Consider the following 26,369-nt stretch of genomic DNA (forward strand, 5'->3'; position numbering starts at 1 on the left):
GAGCGCAACCTAGATCAGACCCGACAAGTCAACCGTCAGCCAGGCATTCGATCAATGGCAATGATTTTATAGCATTCTTGGGTAGGAATCACGCTCCAGCCCCCCTGGTATGGCTCTCAATCCCATTCTACTCTGGAGGGACAGGGTCTTCAATCCTATGGACATAGCTGTTATGGGGTGGGGTAGGGGCTATGGATCTGGAGGGCCACCCTGCACTGATACCTCTGTACTCAACCAGAGGGAAAGTGTGGGGGCAAGGTAGGTCAGAGCAAGGCCAGCTGGGGTGCTCAGTCTCCATCCCCCATTTGCCTGACTTGGTCCTAGACCTCTTGACCCTGTGGATTTCTATTTGTCCAGAAAAGTGACATTTTCTCCTTGGAAAATGGGTTTAGACCATTCCTGGAAGCCTCCCTTCCCCCATGGCTGCTGGCTGTAGCTGCCTCAGCTTGATGCTGGGGCCTGCAGAGAGTGGCTCTCACCCTTCCCCCACCGCCACATCTGTCTGGAGCTGGGAGGTGCAGTGGAGAGGGCTGGCCTAGCTGAGTTCTTGGAGGCCCTGGGGACGGAAGGTGCTGGAGTCGTCAAGGAAGATGATTCTCATTAGGCTTCTAATGCCTGATGGCAATTAATGTCACCCAAGGGCTTATTAACCATCCCATTGAGAGGCAAGCCAGCAATTAGGCCCTGTGTATGTGGGAGAAACGGGGCAGGGAAGAAGCCACCTCCCGAAACAGGAGGGATCCAAGAAGAGGAGGAAGGAAGTCTTCTACCCCTGTCCACCTCCCCAGATGGAAGGCACATAGGGCTTGTAAAGAGGTAAAGCCAGAGGAGAGACTCAGTTTGCTTTTCATAGCTGAGGACCCACTGCCCCAGTGATGTGGACCAAACTGCCCTGCTCCACAGATGTTTGCAGCTGACATGGACCAGCATCCCAGCCCACTCTCGGAGCCGTCTCTGGAAACTGAACATAGAATTCTAGTTCTTCTCCCACTGCCCTTCCCACTACCACCCCATTCCTCTTAAGTGGTAGGAAAATGAGCCTACCTTTGCCCATTCAGTTGTCCTCCTAACCCCCTTCCTCCTTCTCTCTCACACAAGTATAAGCCACTGCTCACAACAGTGAGCAAGACAGACCTCACCTGTCTTCATGGCACTTACATTCTAGAGAGGAAGACAGGCACTGAGCTTATGACTGACTACAGTTGTGATAGGTTATGTAGGATCACGTATTTTTGCTAATCTTATGGAGAAGATGGAGGTCCAGGTTCTGGAATGGGATATGGTCTGCTATCTTTAAAGAATGTCATTTCAGCCTCAGGTTCTTCTGGTACCTACCCTTCATGGACCCAGAGCCTTCCACTGGGTTGGCATGTCTGATCATCCTCTGCTCCTCCAAATGGCAGATCTCTCTCCATGCCCCAAGGAGGCAAAGGGCTGCTGATTAGGGAATAAAATGCCCAAGTTGCTCCAACTCCATTGCCCCATGGGCTTGTTCCTCTTGGCAGTACCAGTTCCAGGGCTTGGGGAGATAGCAAATGGCATGAGGTAGACAGCCAGCTGTTCCAACATTCCAATTCGCATGTCATTTACTGACATACGTTCCCTCGGGCCTTTCCTACCATACCCAAAGACTGCCCTGACCTCACCTGTGAGGCCTAGGCATGGACTCCAACTAGCAATGCGAGATGGGACCTGGCTATGAGGTCAGAGGAGCAAGCGCAGGGCCAGCCCGGACTGGAGAGAGGATCTGGCATGTGTATACTCTACTGCTCCAAACAGGCATCTTATTCACTAAAGTAGTGGCATCTCCTTTCTGTCATTTTCATTTTGTTTAGGACCAAGTGTCTTTCTAGGTAGGACACTGGCAATGGTTGGGGGTTCTTTTGATCTCCAGCTGGGTGATGCCTGGAATAGCCCATCCTCCTGCCAGGCAAAGTTGGGGGCAAGTTGGGCTCTGTTGCAGGCCCCTGTGCCCTACATGGATGCCCATAAAGGACACACACTTCTTCTGCCGGACCCTGCCACCATGGTGGACATGGTGACATCTGCTCTGTCAGCATGTCCCTGTTTTTCAGGATGCCTGTCAACAGGAGAAGATAGGACAGGCCAATGTGGGCTTCACTAAGGGGAGTTCACCGTTTGGGGGGCTCCTGGGATTCCCTTGGAATCCTAGTCTGGCTTGGCTGGAAGGGACTCAAGAGATATCCTAAGCTAGCCTTCTCATTTCACAGCTGTAAAAACTGAGGCCTATTAATTCAGCTATTTTATTAGGTACTTTGACTTTTTTTTTTAACTTTAATTTTTTTTAACTCTAATTACATGTAAAGCTAGGTACTAAAATACAGAGGTTTGAATAAGACAGACAAGACTCTGATGGGAAAGTTCAAGAGCTTAGTTCCTCAATCCCCTATTGAGTGCCTAGTAATATTAATAGCTGACATTTATTGAGTGCTTTTCATGTGCCAGGCACTGTGCTGGGCATTTTGCATGCCTTATCTGCATCCCCACTACATTCCTGTTAAATAGATACTATTATTATTACTATTTTCTAGATGAGAAAATTGAGGTTCAGAGAAAGTAAGTTTCTTGCCTAGGATCACATAGCTAGAAAGTAGCAGACCGCCACTCAGTGTCTAACCTACTTGACCACTTTTACTATGAGATGTAAGTTCTCAGGATTACACATGACAAAGCTACTGTCTCTGGCTGGAGAAGCTCATGGTCAGTGGGGGCACCAGGCATAAACAGGTCATTCAGTGCAGGGAGGGCAATGCTGTGGAGGCCAGTGCAGGGGACCTGGGGGCACAGGCCTCTGATGAGAGGGTAGTGTTTTCTCTGCAGCACCATCCTGAGCAGCTCAGTCTTTTGCCTCCCCTTCCTCAGCCTCCAGATTCACACCTACGTGATATTAGTTATACACCCAGACTAATACAGAGTTATGCATACATGCAGCTATTACAATAGCCACCAGTCTCCACCCTGAGCTGGACCACTTTGCTCCCCCTGCAGGCTGATCACCCAGCTCAGATTCCAGGATCAGTACTGCTTCTCAAGCCAGGAGAATGTCAGCAGTAAAGGGCAGGTGCTCAGGGCCTCACTTCTTCGAGCCTCAGTTGCTTCATCTGTTAAATGTGGATAATTGCACCAACCTCTTGGTCCCTTTTAAAATACCCATTAATGTATACTGATTGTCCAATAGTACTGGGCACAAATGCGTGCTTTGTAGTATTGATTGTTACTGTTATTGAAACCAAACTGCTCACTGTGATATACCAGGTCCTTACATGATTTGACCCCTAGCTGTATTTCCAAACTAATTTTTTTTTTATCATTTCCTTCTATTTGACTTCACTGGAGACACAAAGTCCTCTCTGTAGTAATATGTCAAACATGTCCCTACTTTTGGGCTTTTGTATTTGCTGTTCCCTCCACTTGGCGTGCTTTTCCCCTAGACTGTGAGTCTTGTTCCTTTACTTCATTCAGGTCACTGTACCACCTACCTGACCACCTGATTTAACTTAATACAACTATCCCTGCCCCATTGCCTAATTTAATTTCATTCATAGCAGTTGACGTTGAATTTTATAATTTCCGTTTAATCTGTCTCCATTGATAGAATGTAAGATTCCTAGAGGCCAGGATTCTTCTATATGAACCATTCCCCAGAGTGTCCTCAGTGCCCAGAATGGTGCCTGGCACATGTGCTCCATAAAATAGACTCACAGGATTATCTGTCCATATTCATTTAAGTCGGTGATTGGGTCATTGATTTTACCCAGTCCTTTATAATCAGGTCTTGAGTCTGAGTTCACATAAAGGCCCTACCTGGTACCTCACTGCCCTGAGCTCCCAGAGTCTGGGAGGCCACTGCTGAGGCCACCTTCACCCCTGATGCTTGTCTTGGTTGTCTCAGTTCTTACTGGGCCCTATTCCTCACGGAGGCTTGAGCTCCTTCAGCTGCCATGCCAACCTCACCCTAACTGGCAGGACTTGGGCTGGGACCCAACAGCCTGCAGGACAGAGCCACCAGTACTCTGACTCTTCCCTAGTGTGAATCCTCTGCACCAAGCAAGCCAGGCCAGCCACCCCATCCCTGGGGTGTCCCCCTTCATGCTAGGCTCATTCTTCTCCTGATACCTTTGCTCATATTCTACCCCTGCTTCATTAATGTTCTTCACCACCATTAAAATCCTGCTCAAGGAACTTCTCCATGAAGTCTTCCCAGGTCTCTTCAATATGATACGGTTACCTGGCCTCATGGAAGAAAAGACCCAGCTGAAATAAGGGAATAAGTCAGGGTTCACATGAGCCTCTTCTCAGTTTCTCTCTGCATCTTGAACATGCAGTCATCACTACACAGTAAATCCCCGCTGGGATGGGGTCATGTTCTCAATTAGGGTTACATATCAGAATCCATTCTATTCATATTGCATAGATAAGAAACCCAAGGCCCAGGGACAGCTAGAGACTGGCCCAGGGTCACACAGTCAGTTACTGGCACAGACAAGAATATAACCCCATGTAGTGATGGGCCTGGCTCCTGGCCCCACAGTATGCCCATCTCCAAAATTTCACCATCTGGCTCAGTCCTACAGTGAACTTGGAACCAATTTTCTCTTTGATGAAGGGAATGAGGCTCCCCAGGTCATCAATTTGGGGTTCAGCCCTAATTTGGTGTGCCAAGTGGTTCAGCTCAGACCTTGGACTTCAGTTTGAGTCCATTCACGCATGTACTTTATGTACTCATTCACTCATTCTGTTTCACTTTGGACACTTCTTCCTTTCTGAAGCCTTCCCCAACAGTGTCCGTACCCTGTCCCTGTCCTGTGCACCTGTAAGACCCTGTTTCCTGCATCTAAGAGTGCATCCAATTGTGATTTGCTGTCTCCTACTAAAAAGGGGAGATGCAGGAAGGCAGGCACTATCTGTGTTGTTCCCACTGTATGCCCCTTGCCTGACATCTGTTGGGTGCTCAGTTAATGGTTATTGAATAAATGAATTATTAATCACCTGCTATGTGTCTGGAGCTATGCTAGCACAATAAAATAGTTTCTGCCCTCAAGGAGCTCCTGATTGTGTGGAAGAGGTAAGTGGGCAGACACATGGAACTATGATATAGGGTGTGAGTGCTGACATAGAGGGGCTGTGGGGGATGGAAAGAGGGGCACCTAGTTCAGTCTAGGTCATGGGTGTTACAGGAAAAAGGAACACTTCCTGGAGGAGGTGAGCTTTGAGCTGCACAGAATGAAAGACAAGATGGTATGGGCCAGGGAAGTGTGGAGAAGAGAGAGGAGAGGATGCTGTTACAGGAAGAGGGAGCAGCTTTTAAAAAGGCCTGGAGCCAGCGGGGCTAGAGTGTGATCAGGAAAGAGTGTGGCTGGAGCCCCGAGAGCTGGGGTGGTGCTGGGAAGGGAGGCTGGAGAGGCCAGCAGGCATCTACCCCTACACACACACAGGTATATATGCCTGTGGTGACATCCGCTCCCAGGGTTATTATACTCAGTTACACACAGCTTCACATGTGCATGATCAAAGACACTGAGATTCTTATTAAGAATCTTATCAGTGTATGTGTATGCACAGTCACACACATGCACACACACGTGCACACACACACCTGCTCTCTGCAAAATGAGTTGCCCCCTGAACCATCTGTTTACCGTCTCCCCACTCTCATTTTCCTAGAGCAGTTCACCTTTAATTCCTCATCAGGCAGCACACTCCCTCCCACCCCCACCCTCTGCCAACCCTGACTCTAGCTGTTCTCCCTCCCTTCCTCCCTCTGGCACACCCCCAGAAGAGAGGAGAGTGAGCTAGGAACCTCCCCCCCCACCCCCTCCCGGCACCCAGCCAAGGGAGGATTTGGACTCGGGCCATGCAGGCTGGTGCTGGGCTCTACTCTCCAGTCTTTTCTTCCCCAGCCCCCACACAGCTTCACTTAATTCCAGGGCAAAGCTCTGGTCAAATGCAAAGCAAGGGAATAGAGAGCTAGAGCCAGGGAAATGCAGAGCAAACAAGGATGCTCCCATTGCCACAGCCCAGCGGCTCAGTGACAGTAAACTCTTGATCCTACGACTTACTCAACTTTTTTTTTGTTAGCCAGCTTGGCTCCCAGGTGCAGGTGGAGGGGAAGAGCTTGGAGCCCAACTTCTCCCCAGAGCCTCCCAGCTGCCGCCTGTGACCCCAGAGGTGTCCAGCCAGCTCTGCCTGGCTCCTGGGGTTGGCAATGCCTGGGATTCCCGCTTTGGGAAGATGGCGTGAGGGGTAAGCCAGGGATGCTAAGGCCCGGGAAGCCCTTACAACATGCACTTGTATGACCATAAGAGGCCATCTGGGAAATCCATGAGTGGTATAGGTGGGAATGCGAGACCCAGAGCAGCGGGCAATTTGACTGATTGCAAACAGGGAGCTCATTTCCCAGCTGGAATCAAAACCCATCTTCTCCTTCCTTAGTTTTCCACCCACCTCCCAAATCTGATTGTCAGCTTTCTGAGGTCTCACTCTTGCTATAAACCATCTATGGTGCCCCACTGCCTACAGGATTAATTCCAAATTTCCCAGACTGGCATTTAGTGCTTGACATACTTTCTCCCCCCACCTTAAGCCACTCTCCGCCTAACAGGCTGTACAATTCTCTGCCGTGGTGCCTTTTGCCTGCTGTTCTCTCTGCTTGCAAGACTTGTTCCTCTTTCCCCACCTCCATGTGAAGCCTTCTCTGCGAAACCTTATTCATCACTCTAGATGGAATCAATCACTGCCTGCCTTCTAGCTAGAATTCACCTGATCTTTTAGCTGCCCCTATTCACTTATAATCCTTAAGAACAAAGATTATATCTTATTCATCTTTAAATCTCCTTCAACACTGAACACAGTTCTGTATGTGCATTTTAGTGTTCAATAACCGTTAGTTGAACAAATGAATGAATGACTGAAGGACAGAGGAGGCCATTGTTTGGACACCAGGTCTCAAGTACTTCGTATCTATTACCTTTTTCAATCTTCACTATAATCCTGAGTGGTATTTACATATGATCTCCACTTAGTGATGTGGAAGCTGAGGCTCAGAGAGGCAAAGTAATTTGCTTTTAAGTTACACAGCTAGAAAGTGGTAGAGCTGGGATTCGACTCCAGGTCTGTCTGCCTCTAAAGCCTTCATTCATTTCACTTGCCCAGAGAACCTTTGAGTATACATTCCCTTTGAGACTGATCTTCCCAAGATTTCTCATGCCCACCTCCAAGTCCCTCAGCAGAGGATACTCAGAGAGTCTGGGGTGACTGCAGTGTCTTCCTCACCTGGAGATCCCTCTCCCCTCCTCACCATAAGTGGACACATCCTTGTTTCCACCTCACCACCTGTCTCTCAGACCCTCACAAGCAGTTACCAAGGGCTGTCCAGTGGGTGGTTTGGAATCTAATTCCTGGAGCCAGACTGCCTGAGTTCAAATCCCAGCTCTGCTATCTACTATCTGTGTGATCTTGGGCAGCTTACTTAACCTCTCTATGCCCAGTTCCTCTTGTGTAAAATGTGGCTACCAGTTGTACCTACCTCAAATTGTTGCAAAGCACTTTGGGGCAGTGACTGGTGCATGGTACATACCCTGTGTGAGTTTGCTCTCATTATCCACATCATGCTTCTCTTCTGACATGCAAGCCCCAAAGGGGTGGCCTTCCCCCTTCTCTCTCTGAGAAGGGTGGTCTCCAAGTTGTTCTGTTGGTTTCTGATGGGCCTTCTACCCTCTCTAGGCCTCCTGTGTAAGATAAGGAAGCAAAATTGGGCAGGGGGAACAGCTCCAAGGAAAGCTGAATCCAAGTTACTTCTGTGGTGACAAATGCTTAATAATAACTTTACAAATCCAGTTGAATTACTATGAATAACAGCACTCTTTTTTTCTTTTGGTATGGATACTGCTCCCATCTCCCAGAGAGCTCATAGCTACAACCCTGAAATCCACCCAGAAGAATCATTACTGGGAAAACAAGCTAAAAATAACCCCAAAGGAAGCAGTGCCCACTCAGAAGCAGTTCTTTGGAGGTGGGGGATCCAAGGAACCTCTTCTGTTGTTCTGGGGCCATTGATTATAGTTTTTAAAGTTGGAGTTGCTTTGGGAGGTGGGTCTCGTCCCCTGTCCCCACAGTCTAGGCCCCTAGTTCATCTGCAGTATGCCCCCTGCAGTATCTGGTCTGGTGCCATCTTCTGGTCACCCAAGAAGGGCTGGGGCAGCCTGAAGTGCCCCTCCTGGCCCCCCTGCCGGCTTGGTTATCACCCTGTGCGACCTGAGCTTCCTTTTGCCTCGTGAGGGCTAGGATCCCTGAGCTGGCGGGGCTACCCCTCTGCCCCATCCTGTGAGTCAGCCTGACTGGGAAGCCGCTGCCCTCCACTGGGGGTCTCTGTGTGCCAGACGCTCTGCTAGGTGCTTCACATGCATACCCTCACTGCTTCCTCCTTCAGGAAGGTCCCATTTTCCAGGTAAAGGAAGGAGGTGCCGAGAGACTAAGTCACTGGTTCAAGGACACTCAGGAAGAAAGCAAGCGCAGGAATTTGAACTCAGGTCAGGTCTGCCTGATACTCAAGGTTACAGACATTCCTTTAGGAAGCCCTGAGTTGAGGGGTCTTTCTTCCCCCAGGACTGGTATGGCGAGGGTGCGGGGGGGATGCTCAGCATGTGATGGAGGCCAGGGTCGCTCTTCAGATGACATTTCCCAAGGTGCGGTGTCTCTGCCGGCAGGGAGGGGCTGACTCCCCGTTAAGCCCTGGGGGTTAGGCAGGGACTGTGCCTCTCAGACTGGACTTCATCCAAGTCAGGGCTGTGTCTCCTCCATTAGAAAGGGGGTTCCCAAGGACAAGAACCCCCTCAGCCTGGGACTTTCCCCAAGTAAGACGACCTCTCCCCACAATCTGGAAGAGGCCCCTTTCTCTCCTCTAAGACTGGGGGCTTCCTCACAGAAGGGCTAACACTGTTCCACTAGACGAGGGCTTCCTCGACTAAGGCCCTCACCCTCCTCAGATCCAATCTCAGCAGACCCTGCCATTGATCTCCCTTTCCCCCTGCTTGCTGTTTCCCTGGGATTCCAGAGTTCCTGGCTGGCCACACAGCTGACTAATGGGAAGGGCAGAGGCATAAACAGGGGGCTCCCCTTGGCGGGACCAAGGCTGTGTTTCTCCTCCCGTGGAGATGAATGCTTGTCCCTGGGAAGGCTGATGGCTTTTCTTCCTGAGTGCCGCAGTTGCTCTTGATTGAAATGGGTCCCTGTAGTGAGGAGGCCGACTCGGGTGATGGGGGGCTTCTGGTCCCCCACCCACCTGGCCTGTAGGCTCCGTCCATCTGGGGAAGATAGATGACATTATTCCAAGCCCAGATGATGCAAGCAAGATCAGAAAAAGTGTTTAATTGGAATGTTCGGGGCTGGGGCCTGGCTCTGCTGGGGTGATTGATTCCCCCGTGGAGCTTGTCCAAGCACAGCCTGGTGGGGAGGAGGTGTGCGGGAGACGCTGAGTGACCCTGGGGAGGCCAGCGGATTGGAAGGCTGGCAGCCTTTGTCCACTTCTGCAGTGCGAGTACCCAACGGGCCTCTGTAGCTATCAGTGGCTATGCCTACTGCTGTGGAAACTGAGGCACAAGGAGGGAGAGTGCTGTGATGAGAGGCATTGCTGGGATGAGTTTGGGACGCCAGAGCCGTGTCTTCAATTCTGGCTGACAGCTCTGTTTCCCACCCGCTCTCAAACCCTTGGCTTCCTGTTACCAGCCCTGACTCCTCTCCATGTTGAGAGGAGGGCTGTGGAAGAGGGTGCGGTTGCCCCATGAAACAGACAGGAAATGGCCCAGGCTCTGGGCTCCCTTCTGCCTCCGGCTTTAGCCTGCTGAGGGCGGGCAAGTAGCAATATAGTTTAGAAGTCACTTACCCTTATCTGTGCTGAGCAGGAAACTTTTCCCATAGTCTCCAGTGCCTAAGAGGTCACTACCATGTGGGGGAAACTGAGGCAGAGAGCTATGCTTGGTGCCATGCCATGAGCAGCCCTCTTACCTTCCACAGTGGTCCTGTCCTAGGAGTTGAGGAAGACTGGGGGTGGGTGAGCAGGGAGGGCCCCATCCATCCTCCTGTTGTAGAAAGCCGACTGCAGCGCAGTGCTGGGTAGAAGGTGGCCAAGGCAGGGGAATGTGAGGTGTTCCTGGGTATACATCGCTCTGGTGAGTGTGCTCACGCTCCTTGCCTGGCTGTGGAGTGAGTTGAGGGAAAGAACAGGCTGGGAAGGTGGCTGGCAAAGGGAGCTAAGGATGCAGAGAGAGGTGTGACACATGGACTTGGGATAGGGTGACAGCTGCAGGGGAAGGGCTGGAGGAAATGGGGGGTCTGAAGCGTGGATCTGGGGTTTGGAGTAACTTGAAGGGGAAGGCTGGCAGAGGGGGGAGAGAAGTCCCCGGGGCCGCTGTCTCCAAGGTATATCCACTGTTCTACATCAGCCTCAGAAGGCTACACCCAGGGCTTTCCATTTTGCTACTGTGAACACAATCACAGCATCACCATCACCACCACTATCATCATTTTCATTACCATCATTGTCACCACTCTCACCACCAACAACAACACTGCCACCATCACCATCACCATCATCACCACTATCACCACCACCATAACCATCATCATCACCACCATCACCATCATCACCACTTTCACCATCGCTGTCATCACCACCATCACCAGCATTACCACCATAACCATCATCTTCACCACCATCACCATTACCATCATTACCACCATCACCACCACCATCAGTACCACCATCACCATCATCATCAAGGTCATCATTATCACCAGTCATCAGTCATTGTCCTCGTCCTGCCCTCCATTCCTGCCTGATGTCTTACAATTTATTCCAAAGCAGTTCCATATCCATTGTCTAATATATTAATCAGAGTCTTGTGAAGCAGGTGGGGTTGCTCTGATTATCTCCATTTCATAGCAGAGGAAACTGAGGCTCCACGATGGTAAGTGACAAGCCCTAGGTTAAACAGCTGCTCATGGACCAGCTATTACTACGGCTGAGCTTTTGTCCCCTGTCCCGAAGCTCTTCCTCCACAGCAGTCACCATTCCTCCCTGTCTCCTGCTTCTCTTCTTCCACTTGCCACCAGCATGAACTGGCTCTAGCTTTAATAAACCAAGGAGGCTTTAGCCATAGAAGTGCAAGCCTCGATGTATGCCCAGGGGCACATCCCTTCCCTTTGTTAGGCTCCAATCTCCTTATTTCCACAAGTACATTTTGGGCCTGATGCAATCTAAGGGTTCTTTCTAGTCTGTTAGTCTGTGATGCTGTCACAGTAAAAGTTATGGAAATGGAGGAGATAGAAAAAGATAGGACATGGAGACAGACACACACAGACTAAGAGAGAGACCCAGAGAGACCTAGGAAGACCTAGCTGAAAGTCTCAGGAAGATCCAGGAAGATACCAGAAATAGGGACAGAGACAGAAAGCAGAAAAGGGACTGAGAAAGTGTCAGAGGAGACTTAAGAGGCCAAAACCTGGTTGCAGAGCAGGATAAAGTGGCTACTGCTCTGCTGGTGGTCTCTCCCAGGGCCCCTGACCTGCATCAGAGGCACAGCTGCCTAAAGAAGAGACAGTCCGTGCAGCCTCGGCAGCTCCTGGGTGTTGTGTGTTTGTGTGTGTGTCTCGTTGCATTGAGTTGCAGGTTTCAGAATTCTTTTGTTTGGACACCGGGAAGGATGTTGGGACTCTTCTTGGGGCTTTCTACCTCCTTACAGTCTGGCCCTTGCGGCAGTAGGATTGCTGGTTTGGCTGCCTCTACCTGGCACAGAAAGCCCAGAAAAATGGATATGGTGGAAGTGGGGTTATAGGTTTAGCTTATGTTCATAAGGGAGCTGGGGTGGGGGCCTACTGGGGCTCCCCACTCCCTTGCAGAGAATTGGAGATGGCTTCTTTCCTCCTGCAAGGCTTCCATGTCAGCTCTCAGCCACAGAGGCTCTGCAGCAGTGGACTGGAGGTTGGGCTCAAGCACCAATCCACACAATGACCTCCAGCAAGACCCTGGCTCCTTATGTACATGAAGAGGTGGGAATGGGTGAGCTTTACCTCCTGTGAGTCTGGGAAATGGACCTCCTCAACAACTGGCTCCCATTGGTGCTCTCTGTGCCCCAAACCCCCTGCCTTATGTGCAGGTAGGCCAGGTTCGCCTCCCTGCTGGGTGTCCCAGCAGGCCCTGCAGGGCCAAGCGCTCAGGGTGCCATCACTCGCCTCCTCCAATCATCTGTTTAATTCACAAATCCAACATGATCACTTCCCTCTTTAGGGCCCTCTGTGGCTTCCCATTCCTCTGAATAGAGTCCAGGTGCTTCCACAAAGGCCCCATGGAGCTGCTTCAGCACTAGACCTGAAGGTGCTGGGCTACTCACATCACCCCCCACCCACCCGCAGCCCATATCCACCTCATCCCAGCAAAGTCCCTGCTGAAGAGGCAGCCACAGGCAACCCCCTAGGTTTCTGCTGGCTGAACCTGGGGTGGGCCTAACATAAGGGCAGACAAACCAAGGCTACAGAGGCCTAGAGTACATGAAAGAGTCCAGAAAAATGAGGCAGGGTCAGAGCCATAAGGGGTCATGGCAAGCACAAGCTACGAGGAAGCATGAAGCCAGGAGGGAGCAGAGGCTGCAGGTGGGAGGCCTGGTTGGACCCGGGCTCTGCTAGGGGAGCTCCCCAGATCTCTAGCTCCCAGGCAAGACAACCTGTCTCTCATGTTTTCCTACTAAGAACACCTCCATTGGTGGAGGGAGGGACCCAGCAGAGCAACTGTGAAACACATGTCCCCTGCTGGTTTTGCACCCTCGTTTCCCTCCCTCACTCCTTTCCTCCAGGTTTGACCTTATGCTTTATCCACAGAGGGCTGTGTTCTCTGAACACATCATGCTGTTTAACTGCTTTTCACTTGCTGCGCCCTTTGCCTGGAACGGCCCTTCCCAGCTATTCCCAGGGCACTCACCCCTCAAACTGCCTCCTCTGGGAAGTGTTCCTGACCACCCCCTGCCTCACTTGCAAAGCTGGTCACTCCCTCTTGTTTTCCTATGCCCCTGCAAATGCCTGGCAGTGCCTGGTTTCTGTTGCCTTCACCTTAGACAGAGAACTCGCCAAGGGTGAGACCAAGTCTTTCATCTCAGCATCCCTGGTTCCTGGCACAGGGCCTGGCGTGCGGGCAGCATTAAAGTTGGGTTGTATAAGTGAATGGCTTCAAAAGTTCCTGCATTGACCTAAGGAATATGAGAGGAAGACCAGGTTGGGGCGGACTGGGGAGAGAAGGGGAGTGAGGTTTGGCAGGCTGAACTTGGGCTGTCAGTGGATTTGGACATGGAAGTGCCCAGGATGAAAGGGGCCTGTGGGCCTGGAGCAGGTCAGGAGCAGTGAGAGACCTGGGAGCCGCACACTTACGGGCGGTAGCTGCACATATATGTGGGGTGCATGCAAGTGCTCCGGGATTAAGAATCGAGAAGCTGAGGAAGCCGAGCAAGGGCAGGCCTGAGGAGGACAGTCTCCCCCTTCTCTAGCTACCAGAGCTAGGGCCGCCTGCCAGTCCTTCCGGGGCCAGAGATAGCCATACTTTGTGGAGGACAGAGATGCTCAGGATGACAGTGTCTGTGCCATTGGAACATGTCTTTCTCACCCTCCAGCCCCTAGTTTCAGCTACTCATGAAGGAGCATGCAGATGAGCCCCTAAGATTTCGCTCTGCCAGGTAGCCAGCACCTCCCTTTTTCCATAGCGTGGGCACCACTGGCATGATGAGACTGCAGAAACCCAATGACAGCAGGAGGCAGACAGTGGGGGAAAGTCTAAGGAGGGATCATGGCCAGGCTCCAAGGCTGGAGCCCGGGTAGAGGATGGGTCTCTTCAGTGCCTTAGCCCACTGGGGGAAACAGTCCCTGTTTATGTAGTGCCCTCTGTGTGCCATGCATGGTAGCAGCACAATATAGGTACTTTCTCCATGACTTCTTTTCTGGCAGAGAGTTTACCCTGTTTTACAGATTAGGAAATTGAGGCTCAGAGAGGCTATGACTGTTCCATTGTTACACAGCATTGAGTTGCAGAGCTAAGTGGTCGAAACCAGGCTTCTGGGACTCCATACTCCATATCATTCTGGAAAGTCACACTGGGAGGGAATGTTCCACAGGACTGGACATGCCTGCCACAGAGGCTACAGCCTCCCAGGAGCTGTGGCTGCGGGGCGCAGTGCACTCTTGTGTCATGGCTGCCGCTTCATTCTTTTGTTCTGTGGTCATCATTAGTAGTGCAGTCCAGTTATTTCCAGCTGTCCCCACCTATTCTTTGCTATATGGAGGATTGCAATGCCTAGTCCCCTTAAGTGGGGCTGTGTTCATTCTGACTCCTGACTTGTGACCAAAATTGACACCTGTCATTTCCAGCCCAGGCACTTAATTGCCAAAGTGAGACTCTCCAGGGTAAAGTGACAGGCAACAGGAAAGATGTTAGTTGCTCCATCAGCCTGGGACCCAGTGATGGCTGGGAGCAGAGCTCTTGACTGGTGACGGATTTCAGTGTGAGCAAGAAGGAGCTGGTTTTCAGCCACTGAGATTTGGGGGTTATTTGCAACTGCAGTGTAATGTAGCTGATCCTGACTGAGACATACCTTTTCCTCATTGCTATAAAAAGGCATGTAGGCCAGTTTGCTTCCAAGGCTGTTCTCCTGCTGGCCCTGGGACCATCACTCCCTGAGCTCTTCTATAGAAGGGCCTCATGGTATGCGGCTATTCCCACCAAAGCTGTGGTCTTGATGCTGCTCTGAATGCAGAATCTGAGCGCCCAGGTTTCTGGGAGCTTCCTAGCTCCCTGCTGCTGCCATCATTGTTTGTAGATATTTCTGTAGTTTACAAAGACTATTCATGCTTATGAATATGCCCTCTCTCTCTGAGGACACACAGTTATTCCCATTTCACAGATGGGCAGACTGGAAACCCGAGAGGCTAAGGAGCTTGGCCAGGCCATGGCTTATTTGAGTCACAGACCTGGGAGTGGAATCCAGTTTCAGCTCCAGTGACCCCTGTGTTTCCCACACCCTAGTTAGACCAAGAGTAAGGCCTAGATTCCCAGGAGAGAGTGCAAACCAGAGAAGAGGTCTTAATAGTCAGTGAGGAAAGCCCCAACAGCTGGGGCAAGTTGGAATCACAGGGAGAAACCCAAATATCACTCAAGAGTCCTGGAGTTCAAGTAGAGGGTGGCTGGGGAGTAAGTGGGCCAAGATGGCAGGGCAGGGCCTACTTAACCTTGCAACAAATCTGTGCCTACCTCCTGCTTTACCCTTACTGTGTAACTTTTCGTGCCTCAGTTTCTTCAGCTGTAAAGTGGAGATGTAACAGGGCCTTTCTCATATGGTTGTTATGAGGGTTAAATGAGATAATATATAACAAAAAACACATACAACAGCACCTGACTTTCATAAGTGCAAAGTAAGTCTCTGATTTTATAGCACCATCATCACCCACACCACTGCTGTCTTTATGATCATTCTTATGACTTTGGACAAGTCACTTCCACTCTTTGGGCCTCAACTTCCATACTTATGAAATGGTGACAGTAAATATATGGAAACTGTGATAATTGTAGATAGTTTATTGAGGGTTTACCAAGTGTTTGCTACCATTCATTCTAAGTTCATCATCTCATTTAATTCTTACATGCCCTCTTCCCCCACCTGCAAAATCAGCTTGCAAATTGCAGAACTGGGACTCTAATCTAGGCCTTCTGACTCCAGAGTGAGTCTTTGACCAGCACCTGATAAACTTTATGCATACAGTATAAAGTCTCCTTTGTGGTGGTGAGTTGCCTATGCAAGACAGCATGTGGTGCTGCAGAAAGTATCTTGGGCCCTTAATAAATGAACTGCACTGTGCTGATGTGTGAGCTCTGTGAGTCCACAAGAGTTGATGCCTATGGGTTTATGCATGAAGCTCTGTCCTTGGCCCTGAACCCTCACACCTCCAAGGCCCTTTCCCCCCTCAATCTTGGGACATTGGTGGAAACTCTAATCCAAAAGTTTCAGGAATTCTGAACTGGCTGAAAATAGTCAGTAGTAGGAGAAATAAGGTGACTATTTGTATATGTGTGCACACAGACTATTTTTAAGAGGTAAGTGTAAATGACATGCTATTTAAAGTATAATTTGGTCCCTGTGAGAGACCATATATTTGTGGGTCCACCTGTGACATTGTTTTATCTATGATTATTGGTGTGTTTAAGTCATATGTACATTTGTGGGTGTGATGCCTTGTGAACCAAGTGTGTGAATATGTTATGTGTGAGTATATGGCCATTGTGGATGTTTTTGTAATGATATGTGAACAATGCTGTCTGATAGTATATGTGATACAGTATGCTGTGTGTGGTGTGTGTGTGTGCGCACTCACACATGCTTCCCATATGCAGAGTGCTGGTGTATACTAGCATGTGTGCCAGTGGGCTGAGTGCCCTGTGTGTGTCTCTGAGAGCCAGAAGGGCCGGTGCAACGTGGGTTGGGGAAGCTGTGCGTTAGAGGGTTTAAACAGGCTTCTGGCTGGCCTGGGTCCAGCTCTCCCCTCTCAGCCTTTGCTAACACTGCCTACCAGACAGGCTGAGTTTTTATACATGTGGAAACAGTCCTCTAAATATTTATTCACCAGCCTGGTGGAATGGCCAGCTTCCTTTTCCTGCCTTTCCTTCATAAGCAGAGCCCTGAGTGTGAGCTTGGTTCTGAGCATGAACTCAGCTCACCTGCCACTCCACCCCTCCCTGGGGCTGAGCCCCATGACCCCTGCTGCCTCCCAGGAAAAAATGAGGAGGGACACAGGAAGGCTGAAAGCAGCCCAGTTCTAATTCAGGCTTGCACCCATTTGCTCCTCCGTCACACCTGCCTTCACATCCACCCGAATGAACAGACATGCTTTTCCACTGTCTCACGGGCATCACGTCTCTGCTCACCTCACCCTTATGCTCGGGTACACCTGAACTCACAGCCCCACCCCTTTACACTCACTGCCACTGCCTATCATACGTCTGCCCTCCACCTCACTGTCCCTTTATCCTCGCTCTGCTCTCAGCCCCACACATTCCCACGGACTCAGGCTCCTCCTCTTCCGTCCACTGCAGCTCCAGGAGCTCCTTCCCATACTGCTCAGCCTCCTTCCCTCCTGCCCACCTTGACCCAGGACCCTGGGGGCAGCCAGCAGGGAACTCTGTCCTTGGCCCTGAGCCGTCACACCTCGAAGGCCCTTTCCCCACTCAATCTCGGGATGTTGGTGGAAACTCTTATTAAAAAATTTTCAGGAATTCTGAGCTGGCTGAAAAGAGTCAATAATAGAAGAAATAAGGTGGCTATTCATACATGTGTGCACACAGACTATCTCTGTATCTCTGAGAGATAAAAGAGAGAAAAAGAGGAACAGAGACAGAAAAGGACACTGGACAGAGAGGAACACACACACACACACACAGGCAGGCAGATAGCAGAAGCCACTGGAGAGTCAGAAATGCCAAAAGATTTCCAGAGAGGGAGAAAGGCTTTTGTTTTGACATTACTTTAAAATATTCCACTTAATAAGAAGTCATATTATTTTCCTTTGGGAAGTTGAGGGAATACATGCCTCCTGATGATGTAATTAAGGGCAACCCTCAGATACTGCAACTCCCTGCCATGGCTGAGATTCATTTAAAAGGAGAGGCTGCTATCATTTTGTGCCCAAATTTAGGACTCATTATGGGACCTCAGTGCCCTCCTTAATCCAGGACTGGCATTCTGGCAGGCACTGTGTTCACGTGCTGCCCAGGTCTGCTGGTCCCTTGCCTCTCCCACCTGCCCTGGCTAAACAGAATTTGAGGGTCAGACATCATCTGTGGAAACAGCTGGAAACAGGGAGAGCCTCTGCTTGCTACCTGTCCAGGTCTGAGTTCAAGGTGTGTCACTGGACTCATGTTCCTCCTCCCGATCATGCTGGCTTCTCCCCCACTCTGAGGGGGCTCTCTGGACCCCTGTCCTCCTGCCTTGATTCTCAGGCATCTTTCACGTGCTGGGCACTCTGCTAGGCATGGTGATCACATTTAAGCATTACAATCACATTGGGAGGTGGTGGTGATTCCCATTTTACGGAGGAGGCAGCAAAGGCATAGAGAGGTCAGGAATGTGCCCAAGGTCCCACAGTTAGCAAATGGCTGAGCCGGGAGGCTGGCATCCCCTTTGAAGAGGTTCTCCTTGAGGGCTGGGTGTAACATCCTCCCTTGGCAGTTCTCTAAGGGTGGTGCTGTGTGGTTGTGAGACAGCATGGGCTTCAAAGTTAGGTATCCTGGAGGTGACCTGGGGTCCCCACGTGTTCCGGTGGGTTCCAGGTAGGGTCTGGTCAGCATGGCGGCCCGGGCTGGGTCCTGGGGAAGTCAGGGCGGGGGTGGCAGTAACAGCCCAGCCTGGGGAGGCTGAGTGGGTTCTGCCAACCTCAAAATACCATAGCCTCCGGCTGCAGGCACGGATGCCTCTGTCCATAGCATCATAGCCTGCCCAGCAGGGCTGGAGCCCAGCTAATGGCCATGTTTATAGCTCAAAGCATTATTAGCTCTTAGGAGTGCTCAGCCCTCACTTGTTGTCAACAGCTGAGCTTATTGATTGAGCGACTTGATGTTTTTGCTTATTAAGTCCCTGAGAGTGTCGGCCGATTTGGGGCAGCTTTGACTGGGGGGAGGAAATGAGTAGCGGGAGGCCGTCTGCCAGTGGGCATCCACCAGCCTTGCTCACTCATTCAGGCGCATGTGCTGGGGTGATGGGTGCATATGTGCTCCTGCATGCTTGTGTTTCGGAGAGCAGTTTTAGGAGAAAGAACCTTGGTTTCTAAGTGCAGCAATCACAGAGCGGGGAGACATTGGGATTTGGATTTGCAAGTCCAGGCTTTGAATCCCGGCCTTATCTCTCCAAGCTGTGAGCTTGGACAAATCCCTTACCGTCTCTGAGTCTTGGCTTCCTTATCTGCAAAATGGGGATTAAAATAATACCAGCTTTGAGTACCTTTGAGATGGAGAGTAAATGAGATACAGCAGTTTGTAAACTGTAAAGTGCCTCAAACCTGCCAGGGAGTGTAACTATTACAACTATTGTTAGCTGAGCTGTGATGCCATAATTATGTTTGTGTTTAGGAGACAGTTTGGTGGAGTGGAAAATGAGCCAGAAGGGGGCCCTGGGGACTGTTGGGAACCCCAGCTCAGAAGGAACTGCACCAGCCTTAGTAGCTCATATTTTGGGAGAACACTGAAATTAGGCACCAGGAGACCTGAGTTCTAGGTCTAGCTCTGGCGTGAACATGCTGTGCAGCCTCAGGAAAGTTGCTTTCCTTCTCTGAGCTTTTCCCTTTATCAAAAGAGGGGCTGTAAGCTCAGTGGTCTCTAAGGCCTTTTTCAGCTCTGCCTTTTTGTGCATATAGGAATCACTGAGTCTTTTCCATCCACTGGTGAGATTCCCAATGCTCTGTGTTCAAAATACCCTGTGTGAGCTTCATTGTGCATGTCGACAGGGTTCAGATGCCCCTGAGCTAGTGCGTGTTGGCAAGTTAACAGCCCCCTGTGCCCTCCAATATCTCAACACATATGCACCAGCCAATTTGTTCCTTGTTAAGGCAGAGGGGCTGGGTAACCAGCTGCCTCTGTGGACTCCAGCAGCTAATGGGGAGAGCCCATTTTAATAACTGATAACAAGATGGGTCCATTAAAAGAACACATTAACTGCAAACCCAAAGGTTACTTCTCTTCTGCTGGTGAAGGGCTGTGGTATGTCAGCTCCATTCATTAAATGAGCTCTCCAGCCCCTTCCCCAGGCAGGGCTGCTGTGGGGACAAGCCTGCCTGGCTGTCCCCATCTCCTGTCTTCTCCTGGGAAAGTGCTTCACGCCCCCCACCCAGCGGGTCCTTCTGCCCCTGGCTGGAGGACACCTTGAGCCCCTCCCCACTTGCTCTGAGGGCCCCAGGGCTCGGAATGAGGCAGAGGCCAGCTTTCTCTGACTCACATGTCAGCTCTGAGTGTTTTCCTCTTTTGATTTGGCTGTTAGGACTGAGGGTTTTTTTTTGTTTTTTAAAAAAAATCACTTGGTTGTTCATTCATTCACATTTAACCAATGTGTTTGGAAGACCTACTGTGTGCCATATGGTGTGCTAGGCCCAGTCTCTGCCCTAGAAGAAAGGGAAGCTAGAGGGGAATCCCTCATGCTGTGCAGAGGGTCCTGCTGGGTGGGAGGAGAGCAGAGGAGGGTGTGATAAGTCCCACTCGGAGCGCTCACAGTAGTTGCATCCAAGGAGCATCTTGAAACATCCGTGGAGTTTTTCAGTTGGTGAAGAACTCTATGCAGCGGGACCAGCATGAGCATGATGTGTATAGAACTTATTTAAGACTAGGACCTGGCAGAGGGCCTTGTAAAAAGTAGATGCTCAATTAATGTTTATGGAAATTATGAAATGTTTAGTAAGTATCCATCACAGGCCATACATTTGCAGGTGCTGGAATGGTAGCCTCAGTTTCTTCATGTGTAAAATGCGAATAATTATGTTACCTCACAGGAGAGAAGATAACAGATGAGATGTGCTTGGCACAGTGCCTGGCACATAGTATTATTAAGAGGGAACCCGGACCTTCATCTTCTGCCCCCTGAGGAAAGCTGGTCCTCCCTTTCCAGAGCAGGAGGGAAGAAACCAATCTGTCTGAGGCGAGATAGCCGTGCTGGGTAGGCAGCGGATGGAATCTGCCACTATCTCCCAGGCTTCCTAGGATGCTAGAGGGAGTACCATGCCCCATAGGCTCAGCCTTTGAAGGCCAAGTGGAAGTAGGTCCTAGTAGCAAATAACTTGTAAGAAAGGAGAAAAAAAACATTTTTGTGATGTTTGGCTTCCAGATTCATCCTGTCCTGCTAAATCCATCTTGCTTTTCTGTGCGGTTTGATATGGGGTTCATGAGAGGCAGGAGGTAAGTACAGACTCCTCTGTGGCTATCATCTGCCTCCAAAACAATGTCCATATCCCCTAGAGGAGCAATTGAGGACCTTCCTAACTGGCCTCCCAGTCTCATCTCCCAAATCTTCCTCTCCAGGCAGAGCAGACTGTGGGGCCCTTGCAATGGACAAATACTGTTCCAGACCTCTGTGCCTTTGCACATTGCTGTTTTCTCTGCCTGGAATGCCCTTTCTACAATCTCACTGCAGAAAATGCTCACTCATTCCTTAAAGCTCTTCAGAATATGCTCTGCATGGGGAAGTTTCCACCAAGTCTCCTTGGGGAGGATAAATCCCTGCCTTTCTGAGTTCTTGTACATTTCCTCAACTGTAAGATGCCATCAATTGTGAGATGCAGCATCGATTTAATAATAGCTTTGGGGGGAAAATAAACTTTGCTTTAAATGTATATATCTACACTTCAGAATTGTGCAGATGTTCTTGAGAAATGCCTTTAAGAAACAGCGAAATGTAGTAGGTGTTTCTCTTATGGCACAAGGGCCTCAAGGATTTCATTCATTCATTCATTCATTCATTTATTCAATATTTATGGAGCTCTGTTCTAGGCACTGAGATGGAACAGTGACAAAAACCAAGACCCTAACCTCATGTAGCTCATGTTCCATTGAGAGAAACAAATAGTAAACAAATAAACAAATAAAAATCTAGTCTGAATAATATTAAAAGAGGGTCATGATAAGAGCTTTAAAGAAAAATAAGACAGGGTAAGAGAATAGGGAAGGATCAGGGATTGTTCTTTTAGGTAGGGTGATGGGGAAAGTCCTCCCTGAGGGGGGCCATATGTGCAGAGACTTGAATGAAGGGAGGAAGTGAAACATTTAAGTATCTGGGGAGAAGCATTCCAGGCAGAGGGAATGGCAGGTGCAAAGGCCGTGCAATGGGACCGTTCCTGGCATGTTCTTGAAGAAAAGGGGAGTGTGTGGGTGTCTGGAGTGGCGTGAGTGAGGAGCAGTGCTGGCACCTGTGGTCAATGTGGTCAACAGGGCCCCGAGACCAGGGAAGCTTTGGGCTTTTCCTCCTCAGTGTGATGGGAAGCATGATTTGTTTGCAGATGGGACCCTGTGCACCTCAGGCCTATCAGACTGTAAGTTCCCTAAGGGCACAGAGCCCAGCCGTTAGCATGATGCCTGGCATATAATAAAGAATTGTTGGATGAATGTTGTACAGCCTGTGAGCTCTCCCTCCCTGAGGATGATGGATCTGGTTGCAATCTCAGGGTCCTGTAGGGAGTGTGAGTGAGTCTGGGGCAGCAAGGGGGGCCCTGGCAGGAAGGACCCACCTGCGGAAATGTACCAGTCCCCAGAGCCCAGAGCCAGTGGAGAGGGCAGTTCCCACTGTTGACCCTTGTCTTTTTCGCCTCTGCATCCCCTGTGGTGTATAGAGGCAATCTAGAATTTATCAGGTACGAGATAAATATTTGTTAAAGTAATGGTGAAAAGACAAAGCTGCTATCTAACTGTGGTGCTGTATAGCTCAAAAGATCTTTCCCATGTGTGTTCTTATTCAAGCCATACCTCCAACCCATCTGGTTCTCTTCTTATAGCTGAGAAACTGAGGCTCAGAGAGGATCAGGAAGTTGCACAGCAAGAGGAGCAAACACTGTAAAACATCTCTGCTTAGAGTCAGAACTCAGAGCCTGGATTCTGTTCTTGGCTCTGCTGGGTGACTTTGGGCAAATCGCCAGCTTTCCTGGACCTCAGCTTCCAGGATTGTCGAATGAAGGGATTGTTCTAGATGTGGATCTAGATCTTGATCTGGATAGATGCCCACTCCAGTTTGGACACCATAGGATTCATGACTTTGCCCCCCAGGGAGGAACATGACAAATAATTGCAGCAGGCTGGACTTAAGGCAGACTTGCAGAAGCATGTCCTCCTTTTGAAGTTGCAGGCACTGTGGCAAGTGGCCTTAAGCTCTGGAATTAGCTTATGCTTCACTCACAAAGTCAGTGTGAATTCTTGCTCAGGGTGGTGGCCTTATGTTGAAGGCTCTCTTGGTCTGGGTGGCTCAGCTGTGTCCCAGCTTTCTTCCCAGAGGTTGCAGGCACTGGGACCAGTGGCTACTTTGTCCCTGAGAGAGCCATGTCTCGGTAGGCGCGCTGCCTGTCTGCCTGCAGTGCTGCTACCATCTGCCCACCCACCCAAATACCTGCGAGTCACCCCTGTGCCTCACCCCTGCATTCTGTTGCCATGGCCCTTTGCCTTCCTGCCCTGACTCTCCCCAGAGGATATGCCAGGACCCTCCGTTTCCCTGCTCCTGCCTAGTCCGGATGTCACTCTCCCTAGCCAGGATCACTGCAGCCACCTCCTAACGGGTCTGCCTGGCCCTGGGCTCCCTCACCTCTAATCCATTCTCCACACTTCAGCCAGAGTGATCCCTCCAAACTGCAGTTCTGGTCATGTCATCCACTGACTTAAAGCCCTTTAATAACTTGCCTTTGCCCTCAGAATAAAGTCCAAGCTCTTTAGCATGCATTCACAACCCTTCAGGACCTGACCCCTGCCAACAACCACCCTCGGCCCTCCCTCCCTCCTCATCTCCCAGCCCAGATTCTGTTCTCCAGTCTCACTGAGCTTCCCTCAGTTCCCTAAGTTTGCCACAGCCTCTTGCTCCCCCTCCTTTGCACATGCTGTTCCCTTTGTCTGAAATACTAGGTTAGTATCACCCCCTAATCTTGACACCGCCCCCCAGCAACCTTACCCTTAACACTTACTTGCCTTTCCAGACTCAGTTTCAAGAAACCTCCTCCTGGAAGCCCTAGTTAATCCTGCCTTTCACCCTGGTCTGGCCAACCCCTTCAGGCGTGCTCTTGCAGCAGGCATCACAGACGGGACTCATCTATCTGTTTATCTGTTTCTTTGGCAGGGACCTTATTCATCTCTGTTCCCAGGTCCTCAACAGATAGGTGCTCAACAGATATTTAAGGGGGAGAAAATTCGAAGAATGAATGAATGTGAAAGCATTCATTCACATTCATTCATTCATTCATTTAACAAATGTTGGCTGATCACATATTAGATGCCATTGGCTGGGGATACACAACTGAATATGACAGGTATGGTCCCTGCTTGTGTGCCTGCAGCAGGGGAATGGATATTGTCTCTTGCATGGCTCTGAGGTTTGGGAACTTAGGTATTTTCTCTGCCTGGACCACTGAAGAAATCCTCTGGGGTTAAACATGCGCTAAGGCTGAGGTTGATGCTGGGGCCAGGCCAGGACCTGCGTGGTTCCTTGCGGCCACCTCCCTGCCCCTCCGAGGGCATCCTTGCTCCCCTCCTGGCCCACCCTTCCTTCCTCCCTGTCCTCTCCCTCAGCTCTTCCTTCCCTAACTAGGCAGCTTAACTTAGGCCTCCCAGTTGGGCTTTTCATTTGGATTTATTGCTGGCCGTGATTGTATGTTAAACAAACTCCAGGCGATTATTAAAAACATGATTATCATGGTTTATTGTCTCACTAGGCCCTCGGTGGGTGTTCGGGTGTTGAGATCTGGCCAAGCCTCTCGGATAGGAGGCTGAAGACCCCCAGGGAGGGTCTGCTCTCATTTCTGGCCTTGCTGCACCTTCTAGAGGGTAAGGTGTCAGTAGGGGCTGATGGGCACTCTGGGGAGGGGAGTGACGTGGCAGAGGAGCACTGGCCCGGCCCCAGTGGGAGGACTGGTGTCCATGGGACCCATGACGGCTTTGGGTCTCAGCTTCTGCTCTTGGAAACTAGAAAGCAGGCCCGGATGACCCAGTGCTCGGAGGGCTGAACTCCATTATCATCTGGGGCTGCGGGGACTTCACTTTTTCCCACAGAAAGAATTCGTGCCAGGGACACTTAGAAGGCTTACCCCATCCAGGCCCTTCATCATGCATGTCCGATGAAGATCCACCCAACCCAGTCACGCTGCCCCAGGGGATGTCCTCCCGTGGTCAGCAAGCTGTCTGCTCCCTGCAAGTTCACGCCTGGTCTGGGAGACCAGGGCCACACCCGTACAGAGGCACTGGCAAGGTGAGGCCGGTGGAGAAGAGGGAAGGCTTCCGGCCTGGGTGCCAGGACCCTGGGCTCTAGTCCCAGCTCTGTCCCTGACTGGCTGAATGGCCTGGAGCAAGTCACTTGTCCATGCAGGGCCTTGGTTTCCTCTTCTGCAAAATGAAGGGGAAGACTGATCAATGCTTTGCAAACTTTAAAAAACTTGATGGTGACCACACCACCCCCTTTTTTTTTCTAAACAGAAGCCAAACAAGACAGATAAGGGAAGGAGCTTCTTGGAAGCTGGAGTAGAGAGCCTGGCCCACTGCCCACTCTCCTGCATCTACTCAGTCAGGAACACGAGACCATCCCAGGAGCTCTTAAATGCCTTCCTAATGCCCTTCCCATAGAGACTGGGACCTCACCCACTGCCTCAGTGATCCTCCCCACTTCCCATGAAATAGGAGGGCACACAGGCTGTGCTCCCACTTTGGGGAAGGTGAGGCTCAGACTGCTGGAGGGAGGTCTTCCAGAGCTGAGATCAAGCGTCTGCAGCCCCTTTCCACCCAGCAAGGGGGCAGACGCCCCAGGGCCCCCAGGGCAGCACTGGTGCTCACACGCTGCCTAGCGGGCTGACCTCCTGGCTTCCTCCCTCATTTCACCTCCACTTCTCTCCTCAGGCAAATGCCGGGGCCAATCCCAAGCCTGATGAATCTTTGATGAATTCTGAGTAAAGCACTTTTTAAAAATTCAGAAAGGTAGGGAGGTGTTGGGATGGAGGGAAGTGAGATGATTCTGCTCCCCTCCTGTCCTCCCCATGTCAGTTGGCTAAATAGGCCTGAGACTGGGTGCTTGGGGCTAGGGGAGAAGGTGGGACATAGCTGAGCCACCCAAACCCAGGGAATCTGCAAAACAAGGCCACCTCCTGGAGAAGACCTCCCATTATCCTTTCTGATTGAAGCAAAGGCAAATTCTAGAACCAAAGGATATTAGAGAAATGGCAAAATCTTAGAAATATCATCTAAGTTAATGTTCCTGCATTGTATGGAAGTAAGGAAACTGAGTCTCAGAAAGGGGAGACACATGGCCCAAGTCAGGCCCACGGCAGCCAAGGCAGGATTGGAATTCAGAGCCCTGCTTCCCAGTGTAGTGCTGAGCTCATGGGCTACTTCAGGATCCAAATGCCTGAGACAGGCTTCCTGATCCACATTCAGAGCTTTGCTTAGTAGAGTCATCTCCAGGATGAGCAGGACCCAGGGGACAGCCTGGTCATCCATCAGTGACAGCTGGAAAGGCAGAGACTCCAGGAAGTGGGGACAGAATGGGACAGCTCCCCCCCACTCCAGTTTTTACTGAAGCTGATAAACAGTCACCCCTGACTTTTGTACCCCA

This window comes from Manis javanica, chromosome 4, assembly GCF_040802235.1.
Source record: "Manis javanica isolate MJ-LG chromosome 4, MJ_LKY, whole genome shotgun sequence".
In the NCBI taxonomy this organism is placed as follows: domain Eukaryota; kingdom Metazoa; phylum Chordata; class Mammalia; order Pholidota; family Manidae; genus Manis; species Manis javanica.